Source organism: Astyanax mexicanus, chromosome 3, assembly GCF_023375975.1.
Source record: "Astyanax mexicanus isolate ESR-SI-001 chromosome 3, AstMex3_surface, whole genome shotgun sequence".
NCBI lineage: Eukaryota > Metazoa > Chordata > Actinopteri > Characiformes > Acestrorhamphidae > Astyanax > Astyanax mexicanus.
This window is the reverse complement of record NC_064410.1, coordinates 13,854,082-13,863,451: the sequence shown is the minus strand read 5'-3', so window position 1 is coordinate 13,863,451 and position 9,370 is coordinate 13,854,082. Positions and strand designations below refer to the sequence as shown.

At 35.7% G+C, this 9,370-nt stretch overlaps 1 long non-coding RNA gene across 1 annotated transcript; it reads right to left on the bottom strand.

Annotated features, from left to right (window-relative positions):
• Positions 1-8,189: 8,189 nt before the first annotated feature.
• Positions 8,190-9,139, bottom strand: LOC111194025 (uncharacterized). The gene is made up of 2 exons (XR_007438277.1): positions 8,872-9,139; positions 8,190-8,287 (listed from the first exon to the last, which is right to left on the bottom strand). It is a non-coding gene; the product is annotated as an uncharacterized LOC111194025 (long non-coding RNA).
• Positions 9,140-9,370: the final 231 nt, after the last annotated feature.

The following is a 9,370-nucleotide window of genomic DNA, read 5'->3' as shown; positions in this document are numbered from 1 at the left end:
CGTATTCTGAGTTCGTGGGTGTGGTTCTCACCTGTTAAGCTCCAATTGTTTATAGTTAGCTTAACCTTACCCGATCTAACTTTACTACCGTACCAACCATATACACATAGAGTGGACACAGACACAGTTTTAGAAAGTGATTGTATTATAAAAATATAAAACTCAATGGTAATCAAAATACAATATTACACAAAAATGTCAAATATAAAAGATAAAATGAATAAATCTTTGAGATTTTCAATAGTCTATAATAAACCACTGACTCCAAATAACAAATTTAAATAACCAAAGTGATATACACTCTCTTACAATGTAGTTTAGCTTAGAGAACCTTAGCGTGTAGAATAGATCATACACACTTAGCTTATAGAATAGATCAGCTATAAAATTTGTATAAAGAGCTCTTAATGATTAATTTAATGATATTTAAACCAAGTAAACCAAATACACTTGAAAATGAACCGATTTAAACAAATAAGTCGTTTCCCTTAAACAACAGTGAATGTACTTATTTAAACCTGGTGTAAACCCGGTGTAAGCTCACTTCAATGTGACCTTAGATATAATACTTAACTAGATTATAAGAAAAATACAACTTAAGAGTATCTGTCTCTGTCTGTACAGTGCTAATGTGACCGGTCACTTTTTATATACCCTTTTAATCAGTGGCGGACTTAGCAATTTGGGGGCTCAAGGCGAATTTAGCTAGGGGGCCCATCAACATTAATATGCGAGAAATAGGGTTGTGCCAATGGATGATATCATCGTCCATCCTCATTTATGACCAACATCGCGATGGATGGTAACCATCACGATGTAACACCCACTTTTTTGTTTTTTCCAGAAACATGCACTGACCTTCTTTAGGTCTCCTTCACCTAAAAATTTAGCAGGGATTGTACAGAAAAAGATCAAATCAGGTATATAACTTAAATTAATTAGCCTACTGCTACAAATATGCCTAATTGGCATATTATTCTATTATTTATTATTATTATTATTATTATATTATTATTCTATCTAGGTTACAGCTTGTCTTCGTCTTTGTTTTTCTACATGTCCATATTAATTTTAAACATTTCATGTCATTCATGCTGGTTGTGCCAGGAAACTTGCTCATTGTCAGAGAGTGTTGGGCACGGTACTTTGAAAATAAACTATGAAAATTGTATTATTATTAGAAAAATAACAAACAAAAATAAACCCAAAATGTTGACAAAAATATAATCTAACGAATTTCAAAACATAGAAACGAAAAACGTTAAAATGGTATTAATATAATATAATACAATATAACAGCTGGATCAAACAGTTAGCGTCAGTCAAGAGGAAAGCGCGCGCGGCATTGCGATTTAAAAAAAAAACGTTTAAATAAATAAGGTCCTATCAAGTGAATTAAAATATATGGTATTAAAAGGCAGCACAGAGCTAAATTCAGCGCGAGGCTAAAAATAATATTACAACTAAAATTAAGATGATTGAGGACCTGTAAAGTAATCAAATATTGTCAACTATAAAGGATAGGTAGAGGTTTTGGTGAGCTGTTTCAATTATTTGAAACTGAAACTAACTGAAACTGATATTATTCTGTGCACTATTAGATAGCTTTTGATTGTGTTTTAAATGAGTTTTTATTTTATATGAATTTTTTTTATATGAACTTTTTATTCATTTTAAATATTTTTCGTATTTTATTAATAAAAAAAAGCTTATCAGTTTTGGAAGAGCATCTGTTTTTAGTTTAGCCTCTTCCTTCTTTTTTTCTTTTTGTAGCAAGTGGTGCTTCATGGCTTTGCTCACAACCCACTTGTACACTTAATTTCACCTTAATTCCGCGCATTAGCATTCACGGCATGGCCACATGGCATGAATGGAATATTCCATTTTAACGGGAAAGAGAGGGGGTGTGGACTGAACTGTATTTCTTTGTAATTTATTGTGTTGTCTTTGTTTCCATTTTAAACATACAAGAATCACCATTTATGAACGCACTATCTGTGAATTACTGTCCAAAGGGCCCCAATTACCAGCTGCAGGCATATGGGAAGTTTGCAGCTAGTCCGGGGCCCTTACAGTGGGCTGCAGTGGGAGGGGCCCAAGGCAGTTGCCTAGCAATGCCTCTATGCAAAGACCGCCTCTGCTTTTAATACACTTCTAAAAAAAAAAAACAGCAAAACAAAAGAATAAAATAATAAAAGGTGCAGGCCTGTGCGTGTGTGGATCTCTTATCTTTTACTGAAGAAATACTTCAGTCAGTACTTTGGTGTGGTGTGCTTGCAAACTTGTCCGTCAGCATCTCTTGGTGGAAGACAGCAGAGTGTGTAATGGTGGCCCACCCGAGGAACTCCGAGCATTCCGGTAACTCGGAGCGCTATCGGCAGTGTTGGGAAGGTTACTTTTAAAATGTAATCCCTTACAGATTACTGATTACATCACTCAAAATGTAATTTGTAACGTAATCAGTTACATTACTTCAAGTGAGTAACGTAATCTGATTACTTTGGATTACTTACAATATTGTCGTTTTTTAAGCCTGAATGAATGTAGCAACCAGATATTGCATATTATTGTTTTATTTTTCTTTCCAGTTAACAAATAGAGAAACAAATAAAACAGCCTTTTCAATCACCCTATAAAAATACTTATGAAACCATTTCATCAAACTATTTTATGAAACACTTCTATACATTGATGAAAAAATCATTAAAAACCATTAAAAACCAAACAATGCAACAACAACTGTAAGCTATCTATTTGCAGGTTTGCCACTTTCTGCAGGTGGATTATCTAGGGGTGAAAATCACAAGATTCATTATGATTATTTTATTCAGCGATACGATAATGTACGATACCTCAAATTATGTCACGATACGATACGATTCGGTTCAATACGATTTTTACAATCTGTTCCTCTTCTAAGAACTCCCAAATGCAAACAAAATATAGCTTGAATGTTTTATTATTAAATGTCAATTGCAGTGTAATCATAAACAGTAAACAATAATTCACTTCAACACTTTAATTTTCATTATTTAGGTTCCATTTGAGAACATCAAATGCAGAAGAAAATGTAAAAAAAAAGTGCCTGTTATAATTAGAGTTAACAATGTGTGTATGGATGTTGGTGATGAATAGTCAATCATTCTCTACATTTCCTGATTCAGTAGGGTCTTGACAAACAAATTACAAAATTGGTAATTTATATCACAATGCATTAAAGATTTACACTGCATTATATTAGGTGTCCACCAGGCGTCTCCAAAGTGTTCAAAACCTCTCAAGAAACACAAGTAAATCTGTCACTATACAACAACAGTTTGTAATATTTTTGTTTGTTTGTGATAAAATAAATTAATGTAAGTCTATTTCAGAGTAATATTAACATTTTTTTTGATGAAATGACACACAAAATCACACGTATGCGCGCTGTGGGCGCACCTTTGTTTACCAGAGGCATTTTGGTGACAGCTGTTAGGCATGCCCCACCCCCAGCCATTAGGAGACCAATCAGGGCAAATTTCGTACCAGTGTTTTCGTCTAAGGGTGGACTATTGGTTGAAATAGGTGTCAATCACTTTTGTGACGCTGGAGAAAGGCTATGACCTGATTTGATTGGATTGGATTGATCCAGCGCTCACGTTATTGATTCAAAAGACGATCACTCAAGAAAAATAGTGGTTTGTGGACCAATAAAAACCACAGAATCTAGAAGAGGACATCCTTAGCTTTGTATTCACGTACAACTTTACGTGAAAACATTACATTGTGTGGTCGCTAGGAGCTTGAGAATATTACGTTTCAGCTGCGCTGAAAATAAACGCATGTGTGTGAGGAGCAGTGAGCAGGAGAATAAAGGACTTTATAGATATTTTATCTGCGGTTCAGTGCTGTATTGCGGATGCTGTGATAGTAAGTGAATTTTCTATAATCTAATATGATGTTATTTCACATATTAATAATATTTTATAAGGCTATTTTGTTGGGGAGGCGTGTTTCCTATGTAAACTATGTAAAAATACAGGCTGTTTTCAGTTGGAGATTTCTGGCGACTGGTTTTATGTAGATGGCTGTAAATTTGCATGCAGGTAGTTAAAGTAATACTAATGAATATGAGTGGATTAGTTGGTCGGTGTGTTTAGAATATTTTACGCCTTTAAGCATTCTACTTTACATAGTCAGAATGGGCCCGCCGACGGGCCGCTAGAGGGCGCTTCTGCAGTGAAAACATTCTGATCGAAGGTTGTGAATCATAGAATATTCTGATGTCGTGATTTATGTGAATGTGATTGCGTTTTGTCAGTGTTGGATTGGAAGACCAAAAATAGGGAAGTACCGCAATGTAATCCATTTATTTTAGCAGAGTAACTGTAATCTGATTACCACTTACTGAAGCAGTAACTGTAACGGATTACAGTTACTCATAATTTGTAATCTGATTACGTAACGCCGTTACATGTAATCCGTTACTTCCCAACACTGGCTATCGGGCAGCATTCACGTCCCTCGGAGGCTAGACTGAGGAACCCTGAGTGTTCCGGTAACCCAGGGCGCTATCAGCTAGCGGTTCTTCCCACGTAGGTTGTTCTACACGGTAAACGCGCCAACTACAGTCCAATACACTGGCTTATAAACTGTGATAGAGCTCGTGCTGCGGTTAGCAGCTAATGCTAATGCTAATACGGCCAGCCTTGGTGCTGGGGAAAACTTCTCTGAATGACTCACCCTTATAACGCTATGAGCTGAGTGGCTCTACTGCTCCTTAAACTTGACTAGTAGCAGTTTACTCTAGTTTAAACAGTAACAGAACTGAAAATATATCAGACTCGGAGAACTGTGGAGTCTGCAAGCCGCATAAACTCCTCTCCTTCGTCTCTTTCCCTCTGCTTCTCCTTTTTTCCCGCTCTCTGTCTGCGCTCTGCTCTGAGCCCGCGCTTCTCTGGCTGCGTCCAGAAACTTTTGTTACTCCTCCTCTCCTACTCCTCCTTTCCTACTCCTCCTCTCCTACCCCGGAAGAAGGTGGAGGAATCGAGGAGAGGAGAGGAGAGGAGGAATGGAGGGAAGGAGCTGTAATTGGGGAAATGGGACAGCTGATCCCTTTTAGATAGGATGTTGACTACCGATGAACTGAGCCAATCACAACGCTCACTTTTAGCACATGCCGGATACTGCCCAGCCAATCACAGCTCCTGAATAAAGCTCCACATACAAAAATAAAAACGAGAGATCAGTAAACACAATGCGCTCTTTGCACAACTACTTCCACATTCTCATCAGTGCTGCTCGAGCGTTTCCTGTTTGGATTTTCTAATACACTCGCTATGGCAGTATTTTCAGCTGGTGTTTACAAGAGCTTCTAAAAATTAACCTCAACGTCGAGGAGACCAGTAAAGCCTACCACTAGAAAGCTAGAGAAAGGCTTTAAACTATATGCATCTTCATACCTACACAACTACGAAGATTTTTTTCTTATATTTTACGTTAGCCCACACAGCTCAGCATTAGCTAGTATAGCTAACTAGCTTGCTAGGTGCATTACTGATAGTTGTTAGTTTCTTCTGTTATCAAATGGAAGTCTAATAAAATGCTAGTAATAATAATAATTCTAACTATAATGATCATTATAAAAATAATTATACAAATGCTAGCTATAAGAATAATAATAATAATAATAATAATAATAGTAAAAATAATATCTAGCTATAATAATAATAATAATAATAATAATAATAATAATAATAGTAAAAATAATATCTAGCAATAATAATAATAGTAAAAATAATATCTAGCTATAATAATAATAATAATAAAAATAATAATGCTAGCTATAATAATAGTAAAAAATAAGAATACAAATGCTAGCTATAATAATAATAATAATAATAATAATAATAATAATAATAATGCTAGCTATAATAATAATAATAATAATGATAATAATATCTAGCTATAATAATAATAAAAATGCCAGCTATAATAATAATAATAATAATATCTAGCTATAATTATAATAATAGAAATGCCAGCTATAATAATAATATCTAGCTATAATAATAATAATAATGCTAGCTATAATAATGATAATAATAATATCTAGCTATAATAATAATACTAATACTAATGCCAGCTATAATAATAATAATAATAATAATAATAATAATAATAATAATAATAATAATAATAATAATAATAATAATAATATCTAACTATAATAAAAATGCTAGGTGGTGGATCATTCAGGCAAGTACCTTTAGCTGATCTCCTATCCCAAACACGTGGAGCCTGGGTGCTGTCACGTTAATTATTCCATATTCCAATTATTCCAAGCAGTGGCACTGCATGCTTTGCCAGTCTTCTCCAAGCTTCTGACGTTTTTGGTTTAAGCAGGTAGTCTGGTATTAAATGTTTGCTACAGACCTTTCATACAGCGAAATGGTAAAGTGGTGCCGACTGATGTTCATTAGCCGCTGTTTATTAAATCACTCTGAGCAGGGAAGCTATGAAAGCCTAAAGCTTCCATAAAACTTAGTCGACGCCGTGCAAAAAGGAACACAGCAGTGCTTAAAACGGCTTGAAAACTTCACGCTGGATACTCATTTTGACCTCTCGCTAGTAAAAAATGTACGTTTTGCCTATACAGGCGAATGTAAACAATACAACCGGAAACGTCCGAGCCGTATTATTTGAAAACGGAAATGCGTCAGAGCCGTGAGTGCAAGGAGCCCATTCCAAATTCTAGAGATCAAGCTTCAAAGTGCAGCCTGATTAGCCATTGATGAAGGTTGCATATGTAAATATTAAATTATTTTAATAGTAAAATATGATTTCATTGAATGTAATAAAACAAATAACAAATCTTAATAAATAATAAATATAATAAAACATATTATATTTTGCATACATGTTGAAGTGAAAAAATATTAGATGAAACAGCATCAATGGAACATTACTGTCACACAGCTAAATATTCAGATATTCCAATAAAATCCTGCTTACTCCCAGGCATTTTGGCCGCATCTCTGGCCAGTGAGATATATAAATAATAAATAATATATATAGAGATATATAAATAATAAATAATAAAGTTTTACTGAGCATACAGCTTATCTAAACAAAAACATATATTAGTGCTTTACTGGCTGTATAATTAGATAAGGAACCTAGTTAATTAATATGTTTATGACGTACATTTGGGCGTTGCCTGCTCCTCGCACTGCTTTTCGCGTGCTCTGTGGGCGTGGATGCAGTGATGTCATTGGAAAATCCTTAAAAGTCTTCCGGAGTAGGATACACTGATGTATCCTTCAATGGAAGCCTACTACAGGAGAATTTTAAGCGGCTTCTTTCGTCTCCTACGGTATTCGGACAGGCGGCAAGATGGCGTCACGAAATCAGTTTCCGGGTCACGGAGGAGAGGAGGAGGATCGGTAGGAAAAAGGAGACACTTTTGGGGGCTGCGTCCGAAATCGCGTACTTAAGCAGTACGTACTGGATTGGGGTGAGTACGCACTGCTTGTCGAGCAAAGCAGTACGCTTTTTCAGTACGCCAGACCGCAGTACGCACGCAGCCTCGGACGCACTACATCCACCATCTTACCTCTGACGCCCTTTCACCTCTCACCCCTCCTAACTAGCGGCACACTTTACAGAGCTTTACCCTAATTAATTTCATTAAAATCCCCTCATTAATCAGCTCTTATTAATAAATAAACCCCCAAACTGTCCTATTTAATAAACACTGACTGTAAATAAAACTTAAAATTAATATTTCCTCAAATATGAAATATTTAATAATAAATATGAACAGACTGTTTAATATTCATGAAGTATATTAATAATACTTGCTTATGCAACAAAACAATTATCAAAAAGTTTCAAAGATAAATACCAAAATGTTAATTAATTCCTGCCTTTCCATTTCACCTCAGAATTTCCTTTTCTAGCCTAAATATTTAAACACATGATCCTTATTGTTATACATTATCTTTTACTGACTGCATTAAACATAAAGGCAACATATATGCATTACTGATGTAAATAAAATATGCTAGAACCAGTCATTTTCGGGAAAACTGGGGATCATATTTGGCAATAAAATGTAAATAAAAAAATATTTTAGTTATTTTATTTAATATAATTTTTCCCTCACTTGCATATTTACACAAATACATTTCTCACAAAATACAAGAATGACAAGTCTTTAAAGTAGCTTTATTTATTTTTTTTATTCATTGTTCATTTTTCTCCCTCTCTTCATCTTCATCCTCTCGAGTAGGAAGGATAGTTGAATCTGAAACACACACAGATTAAAACAGTTTAGCTTGGTCATTAAACAAATATAATATAAATTCTGAACAACATAAAAGTCTTACCATCCTGGCTGGTTAGCTAGCTATTTAATAAAACTAAATAAAATGGTCAGATTTTGGTTATAATTTATTAATGTGATTTTTGGCAACCAGTCTGTCTGTCTGTTGAAAAGCCTCTCTGATATCAGCAGCCTTTTTTCTCAGATGAGTTTATACAGACTGATCAGTATTAAGTTAAAACTGCCCCAGCTCCTCAGAACTGCAGCAGTATACAGGGCTGTAGTGAGTTAGTAAACGCTGGTGCTGCAGAACAGAAGATTAATAAAGAGTTGTGATAAGTTTAATAACTCTAGCTAATGTAACTTATCTCAGTAGCACAGGGCTAACGCTGCTCAGTAAAGCAGTTCAGATACGAAAATAAAGATATTCTGTCTGCAACAGCATTAATAACAAACACACACCCCTATAACTCGCTACTTTAACTTAAACTAACCCACATAAATCTTTCATTTACAGCCTGATATCACAAACAACCAAAACAGTTTATATATCTGAATCTCCTCACCTCATAAACTTCTCTCTCTCTCCACTCCTCTCCTCCGCCGCTCCGCCGCTCACTGACGGGTCACTCAGCTCAGCGCGGCTCCCGGTGGATTGTGGGAAATATTAGCGGGTGAAGTGTGCTGGGCTTGTATACTTAAAAATGTCTCCCGGTGCAGTACGTCATCCGGGAACTTTTCGCGTACTCAAACTCGCCTACTGCGCATTCGGACACACTACCCGATCTCGCATACTGCTTTTGCATACTGTTTAGTATGGAAGTACGCGATTTCGGACGCAGCCGGGGTTTCTGGACGCAGCCTCTGTGTGTGTGTGAGGCTGCTTGTCCCTCCCCTGAACCACAGGACTACTCTGATAGGAGGAAACGCTTGACAGAGGGTCTCTTTACCAATTACATTTCAGAGCTCTGGCAGTAAAGTTAGATACTGTGAAATACACTTCACTCTACCTTAACATAACAAATGAGTTAGCCAGCTACGCCCCGCTTGCTTAAAAGTCCCACT